The sequence below is a fragment of the Rattus norvegicus genome, chromosome X, assembly GCF_036323735.1.
Source record: "Rattus norvegicus strain BN/NHsdMcwi chromosome X, GRCr8, whole genome shotgun sequence".
NCBI lineage: Eukaryota > Metazoa > Chordata > Mammalia > Rodentia > Muridae > Rattus > Rattus norvegicus.
The window spans coordinates 122,411,162-122,429,208 of record NC_086039.1 but is presented as its reverse complement, the minus strand read 5'-3'; the positions used below and the strand labels follow the sequence as shown (position 1 = coordinate 122,429,208).

The 18,047-nt window shown below is 42.2% G+C and overlaps 1 protein-coding gene and 1 non-coding gene across 3 annotated transcripts in view; both read right to left on the bottom strand.

Annotated features, from left to right (window-relative positions):
* The window catches only part of 6030498E09Rikl (RIKEN cDNA 6030498E09 gene like), a 199,135-nt gene extending 192,675 nt beyond the window's left edge, over nt 1-6,460 (bottom strand). Inside the window, exon 1 of one of the 2 annotated variants that reach the window (NM_001109631.1) lies at nt 6,256-6,460. The gene's annotated coding sequence lies outside the window, so the exon portion shown is untranslated. The remainder of the gene's footprint in view (nt 1-6,255) is intronic. The other variant, XM_063280314.1, reaches the window with a different exon arrangement.
* Nucleotides 6,461-14,399: 7,939 nt separating this feature from the next.
* LOC120099489 (small nucleolar RNA SNORA17) lies at nt 14,400-14,531 on the bottom strand. Its single transcript, XR_005498660.1, has one exon. It is a non-coding gene; the product is annotated as a small nucleolar RNA SNORA17 (small nucleolar RNA).
* Nucleotides 14,532-18,047: the final 3,516 nt, after the last annotated feature.

Here is an 18,047-nt window from a genome sequence, read left to right as displayed (position 1 = left end):
TTCAATCCACTTTTTTTATCTAACCAAGAAATAACAAAAACAACCACCAGCAAACCAAATGAAAAAATACCTGGTCTTGTCAACAAAATTTCTTCTTCGGGGAATACAGACAGAAACACACACTCTCTCTCTCTCTCTCTCTCTCTCTCTCTCTCTCTCTCTCTCTCTCTCTCTCTCTCTCACACACACACACACACACACACACACACACACACACACACACACACACATACTTAAATCCCTTACTTGCAACTTTCCAAAGTGAAAGAAATCTACAAACTTGCATTGTAGGAAACTTTCTTGTTTTTAATTAAATTCCGTTTTTAAAAAGTTAAAATATACCATTTTCAGTAAATATGAAAATACCATAGACATATATGTATTGCAAATAGAAGATTACATGTAATTATTACTTTTTCCCATTTGTCATTAATTTTTTAAAATGAAGTCTTCTGAAAGAAAGGAGGAGAAATGTAATTAATGTAATTCTGTAACAAGATAGTAATAAGGAGCTGGAGAGATGACTCAACCGCTATGAATATTTGCTGCTCTTGTAGAGGACCTGAGTTCAGCTCACAGAACCCACAGGGCCGCTTACAACCCTCCCTAGATGCAGTTCCACGTATTCTGGCTCCCTCTTCTGGCCATTATGGGTACTGCATGTGCATACAGACAAAACAGTAAAAATAAGTCTCTTTGAAAGGGGGTTAATACTAAATAACATCCTCTTTCTTTGGGACTCCAGGATTGTAATGTGAAAATTAGTTTGAAGACTTGCATTTCCATAAGTACAAACATATACAGGTAGTGTACACTTAGCTAGGAAACTGCATTCTGTAGTCATTTCAGTGTAAAGAGGCTTTGCCATACAAGTTTTAAATGAATAAAGGGTGAACTTACACCAGCTTGATTTATATAATCATGAATTGTCTGATGCTTAACTTGTGGATGATCACTATTATCAGCTATTCACTCACAATCTTAAAGACTTCATTTCCTATAAGAAGTTCTGAGTCTCAAAATTCTAAAGGAAACCCAGGAGAATTTGTGTTCTCAGGCTTTTAGGCACTATCTAAAAAGACACAATAAAGGTTATTCTTATGTTAAATGGTGCTTTATACAAACATCATAAGCTAAGTCCTTCTAGAACAAGAAGTTAGTCTTCTACAAATGAGGGTAACAATTCATTGTCCCATCGACATAAACCTGACAAATTTAAAGTCATGGCCAACCTGTCTATTCACTTGAATATTTTGGTAACAACTGAGAAAGGATTTGGGAGATGGGTTTTTATTTGCTTTTTGTTTGGGGACTTTTGTTTGTCTGTTTCCCGGGTTTGTTTTGTTTGCTTTGAGACAGGGTTTCTCTGTGTAGTCCTGACTGTCCTGGAACTCACTCTGGAGACCAGGCTGGTCTCAATCTCACAGAGATCCGCCTGTCTCTGCCTCCCGAGTGCTGGGATTAAAGGCATGTGCATTTCATGTGCCTGGCATGAAATGTTATTTTTATTATGTAAAAGTAGGAACTTTGTTACAATCCTACAATACAAAAATATCCCTAATAAGTTTTCTAAAAATTATTTACCTTCATCTATCTAAACGTTTGGCTGTTAGCTTTTGTTACTCCCAAAACTCTGTGTTAGTTTTTATTCATTCAGAATCCATATTTGTTTGACCTAAATAGCAATGGAGCTCACCTCACTGCTTTCTTGGAGGAAGATTTATTAAGCAAATAATAAGTAATGCATATAGCACTTTCCAATTTAGAAGTCATTCTTCACATACATCTAATTTTTATCTTTATAACCACACTGTGATATAGACATTATTGTCCTTACTACACAGACGAGAAAACCAGAGCTCAAAAAGCTCGGGTGACTTTCTCAAGGTGACACAAATTGAGTTGCAAGTGAAGGTAGCTCATTCTAGTTTATTGTTATGAACAACAGAAGGATTTAGAATCTATTGGCCAAAGGTATGTAACCCATGCTCGCTTAACTATTTTACACGTATTATCATATTTAATTTACATAATCAGCCTATACATTTATCATTCTCACTTCATAGATGAAAATATTTTACCTCACATAGCTAAAGTGCCTTGTGGAAGACCACACAGCTAATAAATAATGTTGGAGTAAATTTAAGCTAAGAAAACAAACTATATTTTAGAATTTTAGAAAATTAACTTATGCAAACAAATATTTATCAAGAGGATTCTTGATCCTGCTATAGCGATTCGTGCACTTCCATGCTTCTTCCGGCTCTTTTCACAACAGCAAGAAAATGAAATTATAGAGAGATCAACAGATAAATGGATAATAAATGTGATATATATATAATGAAATTTTATTCAGCTGTAAAGAAAAATGAATTATGAAATTTACAAGAAAATGAATAGAACTAAAAAAGTATTATGCTGAGGTACCCCAGTTTCAGAAAGCCAAGAACCATGGGTGGATCCTAGATTATAAGTTTTCCTTTTATTGAAGACAGATTTTTTTCACATATGTTTCCTGACGACCCTTCTCTCTACTCCTTTCCATTCCTCCCCACTTCCCTTCCACCTAGACCCACCACCTTTCTGACTCTCATTGGAAAACAAACAGGCTTCTAATGGGTGGGAATAAAATAAGATATAAAATAAGACAAAAATTAACTCATTGCAGTCAAACAAACAAAAAAAAAAACAAATAGAAGGGAAAGAGCCCAAGAGAAAGCATAAGAAATAGCCCCACTCATTGACACACTTGGAATTTCATAAAAACACTACACTGGTCATGCTGCCTCACTCTCTGTGCACTCATGAGTTTTGATCATATTGGTTTACAGGGCCTTGTTTTCCCAGTGTCCTCCATTTCCTCTGGCTGTTACACTCTTTCTGCCTGCTCTTTTGTGGGGTCTCCTGAGCCCTGAGAAGAGAAGTTTAATACAGACATCCCATTTAGGGCTGAGTCTTCCAATCTCTGTCCCTGTCTGTATAATGTTTGGCTGTGGGTCTCTATATTTGTTCCCATTTGCTTCAGGAAGACTAGATTCTTTATATATATAGAGAGAGGGGGGGGTATGTGGAGAGGACAAGAAATTAGAAAGGAGCATATGAGAGGGGAAATAGGGTATTTAAAGGATGGCTGGAGAAGGTAGTGTGACTTTAAAGTAAAAAGAGGAATAGCACGCGTGGAAGGATTCAAGAGGTTGGAGGGGGAGAATCCACTGAAACCAAGTATGGGTGAAAGGGCCCTAAAGAAATCTGTTTCTTCCCATGTTGACTTAACAATAAAAGAATTTTTTATTTGAGAGCATTGTAGTTGGAATGTTATTGATAGTCAAAGTAACCATGAACAACCAATAAATTTTAATCACCTTTTCAGATTTCTCTATTGTAGATTTGGGGATTTTAAGAAGATGAGAAATGTATCTAAATGTATTGTTGTTTGCTGCTGCTGCTGCTGCTGCTGCTGCTGCTGCTGCTGCTGCTGCTGCTGCTGCTGCTGCTGCTGTAACTTTTCGAGACAGAGTTTCTCTACACATCCGTGACTTTCCTGAAATTTACTCTGTCGACCAGAGATTTGTCTGTCTCTGACTCTCAAACTCTGGGATTAAAAGTGTGGCTGTCATGGCCAACCTCCAAATGTATATCTTGAGAACAGTATTGTTGTAGTGGATTTGGTTTGCTTTTCCTTATAACTTTTATATCAAAATTTCAAACTGCATAAGCAAGAAGGTGTGAGCTTTTGTATGTAATCAAGAGGTAGCAAAAGTTATCAATACTATAGCTGATTCTCTTCTCCAATATTTATATACATGGATGGAGAGAGACAGAAAGACAAAGAGACAGCTAGAGATACAGAGATGGGGGAGAAAGAGAGAGAGCTACAGATCTGAGCTTTAAAATTCTCAACGAGAGACCAGTGAGATGGCTCATTAAGTAAAAAGAAGTGTAAGGACCTGAGCTGGAATCCTCAAAACGTATATTTAAAAGTATCTGTAAAGGTTCCCACCAGCATCTAATGGTGGTACAGAGACCCACAGCCAAACATTTGGTACTGAGAGAGCCCAAATTGGAGTGCTGCATCAGGTCCTTCTCCTTGGAGCTCAGGGAAGCCCCTGGGAGAGCAGGAAGAAGAATTGTAGGAGTAAGAGGGAATGGAACACCACAGCAGGAGAAGGTGGCCCATGGACATCAACTAAGCAGGGCTCATAGGGGCTCATGGAGACTGAAGTGGCACCCCCAGAGCCTTCAGGGCACCAGATCCTCTACATATATTTTGGGATTGTTAGCTTGGTGCTATTGTGGGACTCCAAACTCTTTTGCTGCTCTTGGGATCTGTAAGGGTTTGCACATGCTAGACCCAGAGAGTGGGACTATTTGAAGTGTGGGTCTGTTGCAGTAAATGTGGCCTTGTTTGATTAGGTGTGTCACTGTGGGTATGAGCTTTAATACCCTTTTCCTAGCTGCCTGGAAGTCAGTATTCTGCTAGCAGCCTTCAGATGAAGATGTAGATCTCTCAGCTCCTCCTGTACCATGCCTGCCTGGATGCGGCCATGTTCCTGCCCTGATGATAATGGACTGAACCTCTGAACCTGTAAGCCAGCCACAGTTGAATGTTGTCCTTTATAAGATTTGCATTGGTCATGGTGTCTGTTCACGGCAATAAAACCCTAACCAAAACAGTATCCTTATGCTCCTATTGGGTTGCCTCCTCACCTGGCCTTGACTTGAGGACATGTGTCTAGTCTTTTTGTATCTTGTTATGCAGTCTTCAATTGATAACCCTGGGAGGCCTGTTCTTTTCTCAAGGGAAAGGAGGAGGAGTGGATCTGGGGGAGAGGAAGGGTGGGGACAGGGCTTGGAGGAGTGGAAGGAGGGCAAAGTTGAAGGCTTCTGGTGGCTGGAGACTACATTTAGGAACTATCCACTGGGAGTTTGACCATGCTCCAATGAGTATATGGGCAAGATAAATTAGAATTGATGTATTTTCCCATAAGGAAGGGGAGGGGGGAGGGGGAGGGGGATGTTTGCCCGGAAACCAGGAAAGGGAATAACACTCGAAATGTATATAAGAAATACTCAAGTTAATTAAAAAAAAAAGAATTGATGTATTTTTACTTCTTTTAGGGGAGAGGACACAAAAATGGGGGTGGGAAGTGAGTGTGATCAGGGTACATTGTGTAAAATTCCCAAATAATCAATAAAAATATTGTTATTAAAAATAAAGAAAAAACAACAATAAACAGGACCTACCTATTTGATGTTTTAAGAGATTAAATAAAATACTTCAGCACTTTTTAAAAAGTGTCTGTAGTCCCAGGCCTCATAGTAGGAGACAGTGGGTTGAGATAAGAACCAACACCTGCTGGGGTAAAACAACTAAGAGACACTGAGTCAAATCAGGTGGAGGCTGACCTCTAGCCTCCCTACAGGCACAGTGAAGCACATGCTCCCACATTCACACAGCAAAACATACATCTTATCCAAGCAAACAGAATTCACATCAATACTGATAGGATGATACACACAGTTCTACAGCTAGGCAATGATAGAATGATGCACACAGTTATAGAGCTAGGCAATGATGGTAAGTCCTATTAAGTATCCACCCCACTCCCAGCACAGGAAAAACCATAGGCACCATGTTATACAGGAAGTGGGACCCAGCTTGATTCCTTTCAGGAAACTGTTAATAACACTTTGGCTGGAACCTGAGACTATGATTTCCTTGAGTCTGGTTTTCAAATAAAGACCTAAGGAAACATGAAGGAGAGCAATGAGATGAAGACATGATCAAGCAGAATCCCTTGAGTGTCACTACATACCAAGGCATGTACAGAAGGCAGTAAAAAAATGCTTCTCCCTTCCTCCATCCCCTTCACTGCAGATGGAAAATACACAGTGCTAAGCCTGTATATCTGTCCTAGCAGGTAGGGAACTGATGCCATTTACCCTTACATTGCATAGCAAAAAAAAGTGTTTTCCCGTTGTAAACTCCCAGAACTGAGCTAAACTTCAGATAGAAAATCCTTCAAGCTGCCAGAGTTACCTACTATGCACATGGAAGGATGTTAAGAGACCAGGTACACGAGTCACAAAGATGTGCTATACAAATCCAACTTTGAAAAATAACGTCCACCCAGCTGTGGGACAACATGGAGTTTTCAGTTCATTTAGGGTCTGCCTCAATTGCAAAGAACTGCCTCAACTGAGCTCATGCCCCACCTAGGGTGGCCAGAATTCAAAGACTGAACAAAGACTTACCCAAGACAGCTCTGATGAATAGTGCTTGCTCCACAGTCTATTTGCTAAGCCGGCCAAGCTTCTTCCTCTGCTTGATTCTGCTTCCTCTCCTTTGGGTTCTGTGGTGTTGAGTTCCTAGATATCAACTGCTGTCTCAGCACCTGCTCTCTGACAAGCCCGACTTATCGGCGCAGATAAGGCCTGTTCAGCGACAGAACCAAGTATGCTGGGAAGAGAAAAGGGCACGTGATTTCAGCTTGGATGATCCCCAAGTGGCAGAAGTTTGATTTACTCTGGCCATAATACACTGACACCGAGAACAACATAGCATTGTTCAGTCTCCTGAGAGTGAAGGAAAACCTGATGGCAAAAGGGCAGCAAGGGAGATCAGGTCCTTGGGAAGAAGTAGCCAACAATGTAACGGACTACTTAAAAGAATTACAGTGGGGGGTTGGGGATTTGGCTCAGTGGTAGAGCGCTTGCCTAACAAGCGCAAGGCCCTGGGTTCGATCCCCAGCTCCGGAAAAAAAAATTACAGTGCATCATTGTACTACAATAATCCATAGCTTTATAAAAGAAAGAGATAAAGTGCATTGGCTATATGAGAGAATGTCCAAAATATGTAGTCTGAATTTTATAAAGAAAATTTGGGGCTGGATTTTATTTGACCTGACCCCCTTTTGTAAAGTTAACACAATATGATATTTTAAATAAATTTGAATTTTTATAATATGAAATATTATGTTTTCAGCCTGGGCTTATGTACTGTTAAATACTGCAAGTCTCCCTAAATTTAAATACCACCATGGAGCTTGAAAGCTCAACAGCCAAGTGAATCATAAGCTATGTTTATGCTCTGGCCACATGGTGGCACCGCTTTAGCTGATAGGAATTCTGGCCTTCCTTTGCCAAGACTGGTCTGGAATTGGGCAAATTCTACTTATGGGGAGCCCCTGGAGATATACTTCTCACATGAACCACAGATGTCCTGAATATTGTCAAGAAGACTCAGGGGTAAAAAGGACCAAAGTTAATTCTGATTATTTCTGGAGAGTTCAGAGAAAGATGCTTATAAACTGTTTCATACTTGTGATTTATAATTTTAATTTTCTGCTTTTACATTCAGTAAGAAAATGTACAATATAAAATTACTTCTGATTACACACACACACACACACACACACACACACACACACACACACTGCCTTCTTTGAATTCTTGGTAAAATCCCAAGGTGCTTCAAATGCAAGAGAGATGACAGAGAGCTCACACTAGGTGGGGTAAGGGCAGGACATCCTCTGGTCATGTATCTTGGAGTGTTCCAAACATAAAGGAGCCAAAGCCAGAAGAATGTGAATGAACAGCGCTCTGACCCTAATGAAGTCTCTACTGCATCCAAGGTTTCCGTTTCCTCCATGCTTCCTGTGCACAGCACTCTCAAGCTCGGCGGGCAACCAAAAACACAGATACCCTCATCCTTGCTCCTCTTGTGAAGCTGGACCTTTCACCAGGCTCAGGATAGGCAAAAGCCTAGGGAGAAAGAGGACTGCTGGGATTGATAAGAAGCCCCAGCGGAGCTCAGAAGCTCCAGGCCACAGTGGCCTCATATGGATGAGGCTGCTCAAAGGGCTAACAGCAGCTGCTGTTGGTTGTTTTACCACACGTCAACAAAGCTAAGCATAAAAGTAAACTGAAAACTAATTAGTTGAGTCATTTGATGAGGATTTAGAGGGCTAGAGGTGCAGCTCAGTGGTAGAGCACGAAGCAAGAAAGATTCTAGGATGGAGCTCCAGCTCTAGCACTAAACAAAGAAGGAGGGGCAGGAAGAGGAAGAGGAGGAGGAGGAAAGAAAGAAACTACACATGAGAAATCACATTTCATAACCAGACAGTAGTGATGCATGCCTTTGGGAAGCAGAGGCAGGTGGGTCTCTGTGAGTTTGAGACCAGCCTGATCTACAAAGCAAGTTCCAGGACAGTCAGGCCTACACAGAGAAACCCTGTCTTAGAAAAAAAGAAGAGGAAAGGAAATCACATTCCATTCCATAGTTATATTTCCTACAAGAAAACGTGGTACATCTACACAATGGAGTACTACTCAGCTATTAAAAACAAGGACTTCATGAAATTCCTAGGCAAATGGATGGAACTAGAAAATATCATCCTGAGTGAGGTAACCTAATCCCAAAATACTCACATGGTATGCACTCACTGATAAGTGACTATTATCCCAAATGTTCAGATTACCCATGATACAATCCACAGACCTCATGAAGCTCAAGAAGATGGATGACCAAAGTGTGGATGCTTCAGTCCTTCTTAGGAGAGGGAACAAAAATATTCACAGGACGGGATATGAAGGCAAAGTTTGGAGCAGAGACTGAAGGAAAGGCCATCCAGAGACTGCCCTACCTGGGGATCCAGCCCATATAAATACTTTCAACAAACCCAGACAATATTGCTGATTCCAAGAACTGAATGCTGACAGGAGCCGGATATAGCTATCTCCTGAGAGGCTCAGCCAGAGCATGACAAATACAGAGGCAATTACTAGCAGCAAACCATTGAAATAAGAACAGGGTCGCCATTGGAGGAGTTAGAGAAAGGACTGAAGGAGCTGAAGGGGCTTGCAACCCCATAAGAACAACAACAGCAACCAACCAGAGCTCCTAGGGACTAAATCACCATCCAAAGAGTACACATGGACAGACCCATGGCTCCAGCTACATATGTAACAGAGGATGGCCTTGTTGGTCACCAATGGAAGGAGAAGCCCTTGGTCCTGCCAAGGCCGGACCCTCCAGTGTAGGGGAATATCAGAGCTGGGTGGCAGGAAGGGGTGGGTGGTTGGGTGAGGGAAAGGCAATAACATTTGAAATGTAAATTAAAAATATCCAAAAAAAAGAAGAAAATGGGCGACATCTTCTGCTTATAACTAACTGCTAATCAACTACCATAACAACCCCTAGAATATATTCATCTCATAAGGACTGATTGAATGTGCAATGACAGATTTCAAATACATATGTAGCAGCTTCCAGTTTGCCGCTGCTCTGGTTCCACATATATTTAAACTATCAAGAGAAAATGCTTTTGGATGTCTTAAAGACATAATTTGGGTGAAGAGAGGGTGGTATGTCTTCTTTGCTCAATAGCTTTCTTCTTTGCGCAATAGCATTGCAAATTATGTTCATATTTAGATTTTTGAATGTCAGCTTAAAGTATCAATCCAGGGGAGCGGATATGCATATACAGGCATGTGTGTACATGCAGACTGAGGAGCATTGCGTGGCATGCATATGGAAGATGGGATAACTGTGTCAGTCCTCAGGAGCTCTCAGTCTTTGGTTTGTGATTGGGTCTCTCGCTGGCCGGGAACTTTATTTATTAAGTAGGCTAGGCTAGCTGGCTCGCAAGTTTCCATGGCTCCACCTGGCTCTGTCTTGCACCTCTTTCCTGGGATTCCAGGTACTCATCACTATACCCAGTTCTTTAGAAGGGGTTCTGGGTATGTGCATTGAGATTCCCGCACTTGCAAGGCTGCAAGGCAAACACTTTACTGCCTAAGGCGTCTCACCAACCCTGATTCAGTTTTGTTTTCCTTTGCTTTGTTTTTTGTTTGTTTGTTGTTTGTTGTTGTTTTGTTTTTGTTTAAAACATTCTCATCCTGAAGCTCAATACCAGCCTGGAACTCCAAGTGTAGTCCAGGCTGGCCTCAAACACTTGATAATTCTCTTACCATAACGTCTCAGGTCCAGGGAGTAAAAGCAGCCACCACTCTACCTGCTTTCAGTTACACCTTGATTTTCACTGCTACATCATCTTTTTCCTCTGAGTCCATTGTGAATGCGCATGTCTTTTCTGCATTTGCCCATCTACAAACTGCATCAATTCAATTTTGGGGTGGAAACACTGTAAAAGATTAAATAATGTATTCCTGTGTGTTCCAGATAAGGGTCAGAAGGTCAGAAAATATTATCTAACTGAGCCCCTCCTACACAATGACTATGTAACATAACTACATTTCTTTAAAACGGGAACAAGAATACCCTTGGAGGGAATAGGGAGGCAAAGTTTAGAAGAGAGGCAGAAGGAACACCCATTCAGAGTCTGCCCCACATGTGGCCCATACATATACAGCCACCCAATTAGACAAGATGGATGAAGCAAAGAAGGGCAGGCTGACAGGAACCGGATGTAGATCTCTCCTGAGAGACACAGCCAGAATACAGCAAATACATAGGCGAATGCCAGCAGCAAACCACTGAACTGAGAACAGGACCCCCATTGAAGGAATCAGAGAAAGGACTGGAAGAGCTGAAGGGGCTCGAGACCCCATATGAACAACAATGACAAGCAACCAGAGCTTCCAGGGACTAAGCCACTACCCAAAGACTATACATGGACTGACCCTGGACTCTGACCTCATAGGTAGCAATGAATAGCCTAGTAAGAGCATCAGTGGAAGGGGAAGCCCTTGGTCCTGCTAAGACTGAACGCCCAGTGAATGTGATTGTTGTGGGGAGGGCGGTAATGGGGGGAGGATGGGGAGGGGAACACCCATATAGAAGGAGAGGGGGAGGGGTTAGGGGGATGTTGGCCTGGAAACTGGGAAAGGGAATAACAATTGAAATGTAAATAAGAAATACCCAAGTTAATAAAGATGGGGAAAAAAACAAAGGAGAGACTTAAAAGACCATCAAAAAATAAAACTTTTTATCAGAATAAATGAGAAATGAAGTCAACAAGGAAAAAGAGAGCCAAAGTATGAATGATCTTGAGTAAGGATCCTTACTTATTATATTAACATGCCTTACAGTTTGATAGCCTCTTAAATACTGACTTCATTTATCTTTCGATAGCCCTAGAAAATTGGCAGTGCAGACAGATGAAGAAGTAGATTTGCTGACCCATCAAGTAACTAGTATAAGGACACACTTCTAATTAGAAATGGAGGTGTTTGGACTCCTAGTTCAGTTCTCTTTTATATGAGTGTTTCTATAAGCTGAGGCATTCGAATATTAACCAGTGGGTGAACACAATAATCTCTGAGTACAGGATTGTCAAAATAAAATAATTGTTTTCCCAATCCTTACCTAGAACATAATAGGTATTAAACTTGTATTAGTAACATTCCTTGTGGCTGTGACACTATAACTATCAGAAGCAACTTAAGAGAGGAAGGATTTGTTTTAGCTTGAAGTGTCCTTGAACACCGTCCAGGGTGGCAGGGACAACATAGAGCTTTGTCCCTAAGGAAATGGAAACTTTGTGTCAGAAGTAGGGTCTGACTACATCCTTCAAGGCCCACTCCTAGCCTGCTACATTCTACCTCCCAAAGGTTCTACAATCTTAAAAAACAATGCTACCATTTGGGAAACCAGTGTTCAGATGCATGACTCTGTAGGACATATTTCAGAACAAACTATAACAATTCTTGATACTGATAATAAAATCTGGATATAGTCATATAAGTAAGACAAATACAAGACTATATCTAATCCCAGTACTTTCCAGCGTTATCTCCTGAATTCTCCGAGAGTTGGAACGGTTGTGAGGCAGCTCAAAATGCATCTTTAGATAGTGTGATTTATCTCCTTCAAAATAATCTAGGAAGTACAGAATAGGTACAGTCAGATGAAATAAGAGTGACCATGAGTTGATAATTATTAAGGAAGGAAATTGGTATCAAAAGTCTCAAATACAACCTTTGAGTAAAACTCAGTCAAAGGAAATGACCCAAGCATACTATGAACAAAATCAGCCTTGACTAGAAATTTCCTGATACAGTTACATAAGCACCAGTTTAAACTAAAAGGCCCAAGTTCTAATTCTGCCTAATTCTGTCTCCTGTTTATTTATTTAACTTTTTATTGGTTCTTTGTGAATTTCATATCATGCACCCCAATCCCAGACACCTTCCCCTCCCCTCATATCTGCCCTCCACTCTTGCAACCTCTCCTGCAAGAGGAAGTGGGTGGAGATTTTGCTGTGGAAATAGTAGTGTATCACAGTATGTCCCACAGTATACACTTTTGTCCATATTTTGCTTATAAATGTTCATTACAATGATTGATTGGTCTGATATTAGCCCTCTGGCTTCTGCTACTCCATCAATACCGGATCCTCTCTGGTACTCCTCTCAGATATCCTGTTCTTGCCCTGTGTCATGGAGATCCTGTAGTTTTAGATCTGTACCTTCATGCACTCCAGCAGCTCATCAAAGGGGTAGATTTTGGGTGGGCCAATTCAAAGCCCTGCTTCTGGACCTAAGAGGTATCTGAGCTGGTCTGAAGTGGAAATTTCTGAATTCTTTAACAACTCAGTTGTGTCATGTGATGTTTTTCTAGAAGCTGCCTATGAGAAAGCATGAGATATTTTGCTGAAGACAGACACTTGAGAGGGTGTGTGATGCTTAGAAAGGATATAAATAGAACCCCACAAGCAGTGAGAGGATGCTCTTCCATTGCTATGGTGTGCAATGCTTCACTGGTCTTCGCTTTGTAGAGAGAAGTGTGCCAAAGATTCTGGTATTCTGGCTGATTCTGGTCACTTCAGCTGACTTATACTAATTCAACTGACTCATACTAATTCAGAGGAGCCTTGCTGTTTCTGCTGGGTCTTGTTGCCACAACTGATTCATATTTGGTGTTTGCTATTGAATTGTACTGGTGGCATCCTGACAACAAAAGGTGGAACTACTTCTAAACAGGTCTACAACACTTTTTCTATTAACCTTTCTCTCCTATCTCTGGTTGATGGGCTAGAAAGGAGGTTGAAGTGTTTAAGAAGCCTAAATAAAGTAGGTTTTGAAAACTCTAGGCCTACACTGGTCAGCTCACCAGCTCTCCTATACATGGGGTTGGCTCACAAGCAACAGGGCCAGCTATACCCTGTTGCCCAGGTGAAGTGCAGAACCTGCTCTCCTGAGTGTTGCAGCTGTTGAGAGACATAGCCAGTTCCCCTACTCTCGTGACCCATTTCAGGGCCAGCTCTCTCGCCTGCCATAGATGATGGGGAGAAAGGAGGGAAGGAGGGTGTCTCTCCCTTGTCCTTGCCACCTCCAAGCAAACAAGAGGCAGGGCCAGCTTTCCTGCACTCACACACTCCCAGACCAATTTTATGTGCAGCCACCACATCCAGAGCCAGCTCTGTTGCGCTCTCTAGGCAAGATGCAGGGCCTGCTCTCCCAAGTGCTACAGCAGGTAAGGGGAAAGGCTTGTTCTCCTGGTCTTATGACCCCTTCAGGGCCAGCTTTCCTGCCTGCCACTGATGTCCAAAGCAAAAGAAAGGGGAGGGGAATCTCTCCCTTGCCCATGTCACTACATAGCAGACAAGAGGCAGGACCAGCTCTCCCACACTCATGGCCTCAAGGGCCGGCTTACCACAACTCCTGCAACGTGCAGCCTGCTCTCCCGATACTACAGCTAGCTAGGGATGGAATCAGTTCTCCTATTCTCATTCCCCCAAAACCAGCTCTCCCACAATGTCCAGGTGAGGGTTGGAGCCAATTCTGCACAGCCTTCAGATGTCCACATGCCTCTGAGCAGTAGTCCGGACAAGGGATGTCTGCCTGGCCTTTGGTGGCAACATAACCCTGCTGCTACAGGGCCATGGATATAGCCCCCAGTGACAGCACAGGCTAGGATACCACCATGGTCCCAAGTGGCCTCATTGATCACTCACATATACTGTTCCTCAATACCCTCTAGTTTCCAGTTCTGCCTCTCTTCATCGTACCCGCATCCTTCTGTGTCTCTTTCTCTTCCATTTTGCCACCACTTACTTGTTCCTCTTAGTGGCACCTGGAGTCTCTGAGTGTCAGGGTGGTCTCAGGAGTACCACGCCACACTTGTGCATGATGGTGCCAGATAGAGGTCCTCTCAGGCATGGTCTCTCCCTTCCCCAGACCTGCATGGTGACAGACTGATGGTCATCTCGGGGCAGCTCCCTGTCAGGGTTCCATAGTGCCAGTCTGGTGGTCATCTCAAGCTGCCTCTTCACCCAACCCACCCAGGTAGTCATCTGTCTTGGGCTCATTACTGCTCGGAGATTGTGATCTCAGGCAGGGTTCTTCTAGTCTCCAGCTTGCCCCCAATCCTGGGAGCCCACCTGGACCTGTCTGGTGACAAACTGGTGGTTGTCTCAAGCTTGGTTTTCTCAGGGAATGATAGGTTACTAATCATTCAGGTGGTCACGGGTCAGAACACTGAGGGAAGACATAGCCTCTGTCCTCTCTGCCACCTACTGATACATGTGTGACGTGGCAGCCATACTGGCAATGCCTCAAGGGACAGGCTGCCTCCTACTGAGAACTAGGATTCTTGTATTTATAGTGTCAATGAGCCTCTGTTTGCTCTGTCAAATAAGGCCTGTTTTGGCCACCTCACAAGATTTTGTGAACATTTAATTAAATCATGAATATTAGCACAACTATAACCAGAAGATGATGGTGGCATGCCTTTAATCCCAGCACGCAGGAGACAGAGGAAGGTGGATCTCTGAATTTGAGGCCAGCCTGGTCTACAGAGCAAATTCCAGGACAGCCAGGGCTACACAGAGAAATCCTGCCTCCAAAAAAAGAAAGAAAAAGAAAAAGACAAGAAGAATCAACCATATTTCATAAATTAGACATAAATTATAATTATTTTGTTATTAGCAAATACATATTCCACAACCAACTCAGATTTCTTCATTTCATTGTTCACATTTTTCTCTTAAAATATCCTAACTTTACCTTAGATGCATGTGGAAATAAGAGAGGGTAGTTGTCTCATTCAAGATTGATAAATCTGATGAATCTGTGTTGAATTCAATAAGGAAAAGGGAGCAGGGAATGCCTGTGAACCCCTTTCACCTGAACCACTCTCTCAAAGAAGAATATTTACAACATGATAATTCTAGCAGCTATTACTTCCTGACTGCTAACTGTGTCAGGCTCGGTTCTGTCTGCTTTACTTAACTCTTTAACCTTCATCTTTATAAAATAGGTATTATTACTAGCTGCATTTTACACATAAAGAAACACAGAAACAAACTGGTTAAGTGACTCTCTCAGGGTTACACAGCTAAGTGGCAGAGCTGCAATTTGACAAGAACAGTCTGACTCTAGAGTCCAAAGGTCGTCACCCTAAACTATATTGAAATCCACTCATCTATCTACTCTCATCCCATATCCCACCTAATGTTTGTCTCTGAAGAGCTGGGAGATAGCTCAGAGGGTAAAGTCATTGCCGAACAAGCATGAGAACCTTAGTTCATAGCCCAGAACCTACACAAAAGCCAAGTGCAGCATCACACATCTACCTATATACCTCTGACCTATACAACACACACACACACACACACACACACACACACACACACACACAATTTGTCTTACAATTGAAGTGAATAGATAATGGAGAATGTTCTTTGCATAACAGAGAAGGCACTTATATTTCTGCCATGAGACTGTATCTGCCCATTATAAGTATTACGTTCTTACCCTGGAAAACAGAAATGGCTGCTGGGATCACAACCTGTCTAGTTCAGAATCCAGTACTCATTCCCTGCACCCGAGCAGAGTCTTGTCCTGATCTGAATTCTGCACCCCAGTTAGGATCTGGGGCTCATACTAGTCAGTGACACTGTGTCTACAGACTCATATAATACTAGGACTTCATCACCACATCCTTTTAGTTAATCTAAAATCTTACATCTGAATACTTCCTTGGTCCTCTGTCTTAATCCAAATATCCACTTGTTCCCTAATCTTGGAAATGAATTTCTATATGTGAAGCCTATCTCTCTCAAGTTTGAGGTCTTATGGTAATAACCAGTTAAAAACCAAAATAAAGACATGACATACTGCTCCTGTCAACCTATATACAGTACTTTCCCAATTTTGTCAGAATAGACCTAAACTCATTTACAACAGTCTCTAAAGCCCTCAAGGTATACCATATTCTCTCTGACCCCAGCTTTTGTTTCAACTTCATTCATTCTTATATGGTTTTTCCAATGTTCCAGATATATTCCTGATACAGAACCTTGAAAAAAAGAGAAAGAGAGACGCCTTTAAAAAAAAAAAAGCCTTTTGTCAAGAGAAGTAAGCCTTATTTCCATGTGTCTCAAATTAAGCGTGTCAGCTAGTTGCTTTAAGGGGATTAGTCAGAGACCCAGTCCCATATCCTCATCTGATTCCTCTGACTACTCCTTGGCTTCAGCTTTGTCTGGGACAGCAGTGGTGGCAGCAGCCACAGAGGCAGCAGCCACAAATGCAGATAGATCATCCACAATCACTTTGACCTTTTCAGCAAGTGGATAGGTATACTCAGTCTCCACAGACCAAGCTAAGACCAGCTTGTGTCCACTGATGACAGAGTGCAGCACTGAGGCAACAGTCAGGTAACCAGTCTGCAGACAGATGCTGGCCATATTGCGGACTTCTCCAGGAAGCTGGATTCCAGAGTCTGCTACATGCAAAGCCTTTTTATCATTACTGTGCCTTTACTCAGAAAACTTTAGCAAAAAATTAATTTATCGCTTTCTTTTTTTAAGATTTATGTGAGCATACTGTTACTGTCTTCAGACACATCAGAAGAGGGCACCAGATCCCATTACAGATGGCTGTGAGCCACCATGTGGTTGCTGGGATTTGAACTCAGGACCTCTGGAGGAGCAGTCGGTGCTCTTAACCACTGAACCATCTCTCCAGCCCTAATTTAATGCTTTCAATGGAGAAATTGTAAACAGACAGTAGAACATCTAGAAAACACATCAACAAGGATATCAAAATTAACATTGTCACTAAAGACAAAAAGGGATATTATCATACTTCTGTGACATCCTGAGCTGTGCACAACATCACTTTCACTATTTTTTTTTTACCTTTTTCTGATATCTTTTTTTTTATTAACTTGAGTATTTCTTATATACATTTCGAGTGTTATTCCCTTTCCCGGTTTCCGGGCAAACATCCCCCTCCCCCCTCCCCTTCCTTATGGGTGTTCCCCTCCCAACCCTCCCCCCATTGCCGCCCTCCCCCCATAGACTAGTTCACTGGGGGTTCAGTCTTAGCAGGACCCAGGGCTTCCCCTTCCACTGGTGCTCTTACTAGGATATTCATTGCTACCTATGGGGTCAGAGTCCAGGGTCAGTCCATGTATAGTCTTTAGGTAGTGGCTTAGTCCCTGGAAGCTCTGGTTGCTTGGCATTGTTGTACTTTTGGGGTCTCGAGCCCCTTCAAGCTCTTCCAGTTCTTTCTCTGATTAATTCAATAGGGGACCTATTCTCAGTTCAGTGGTTTGCTGCTGGCATTCGCCTCTATATTTGCTGTATTCTGGCTGTGTCTCTCAGGAACGATCTACATCCGGCTCCTGTCGGTCTGCACTTCTTTGCTTCATCCATCTTGTCTAATTGGGTGGCTGTATATGTATGGGCCACATGTGGGGCAGGCTCTGAATGGGTGTTCCTTCAGTCTCTGTTTTAATCTTTGCCTCTCCCTTCCCAGCCAAGGGTATTCTTTTTCCTCATTTAAAGAAGGAGTGAAGCATTCACATTTTGATCATCCGTCTTGAGTTTCGTTTGTTCTAGGGATCTAGGGTAATTCAAGCATTTGGGCTAATAGCCACTTATCAATGAGTGCATACCATGTATGTCTTTCTGTGATTGGGTTAGCTCACTCAGGATGATATTTTCCAGTTCCAACCATTTGCCTACAAATTTCATAAACTCGTTGTTTTTGATAGCTGAGTAATATTCCATTGTGTAGATGTACCACATTTTCTGTATCCATTCCTCTGTTGAAGGGCATCTGGGTTCTTTCCATTT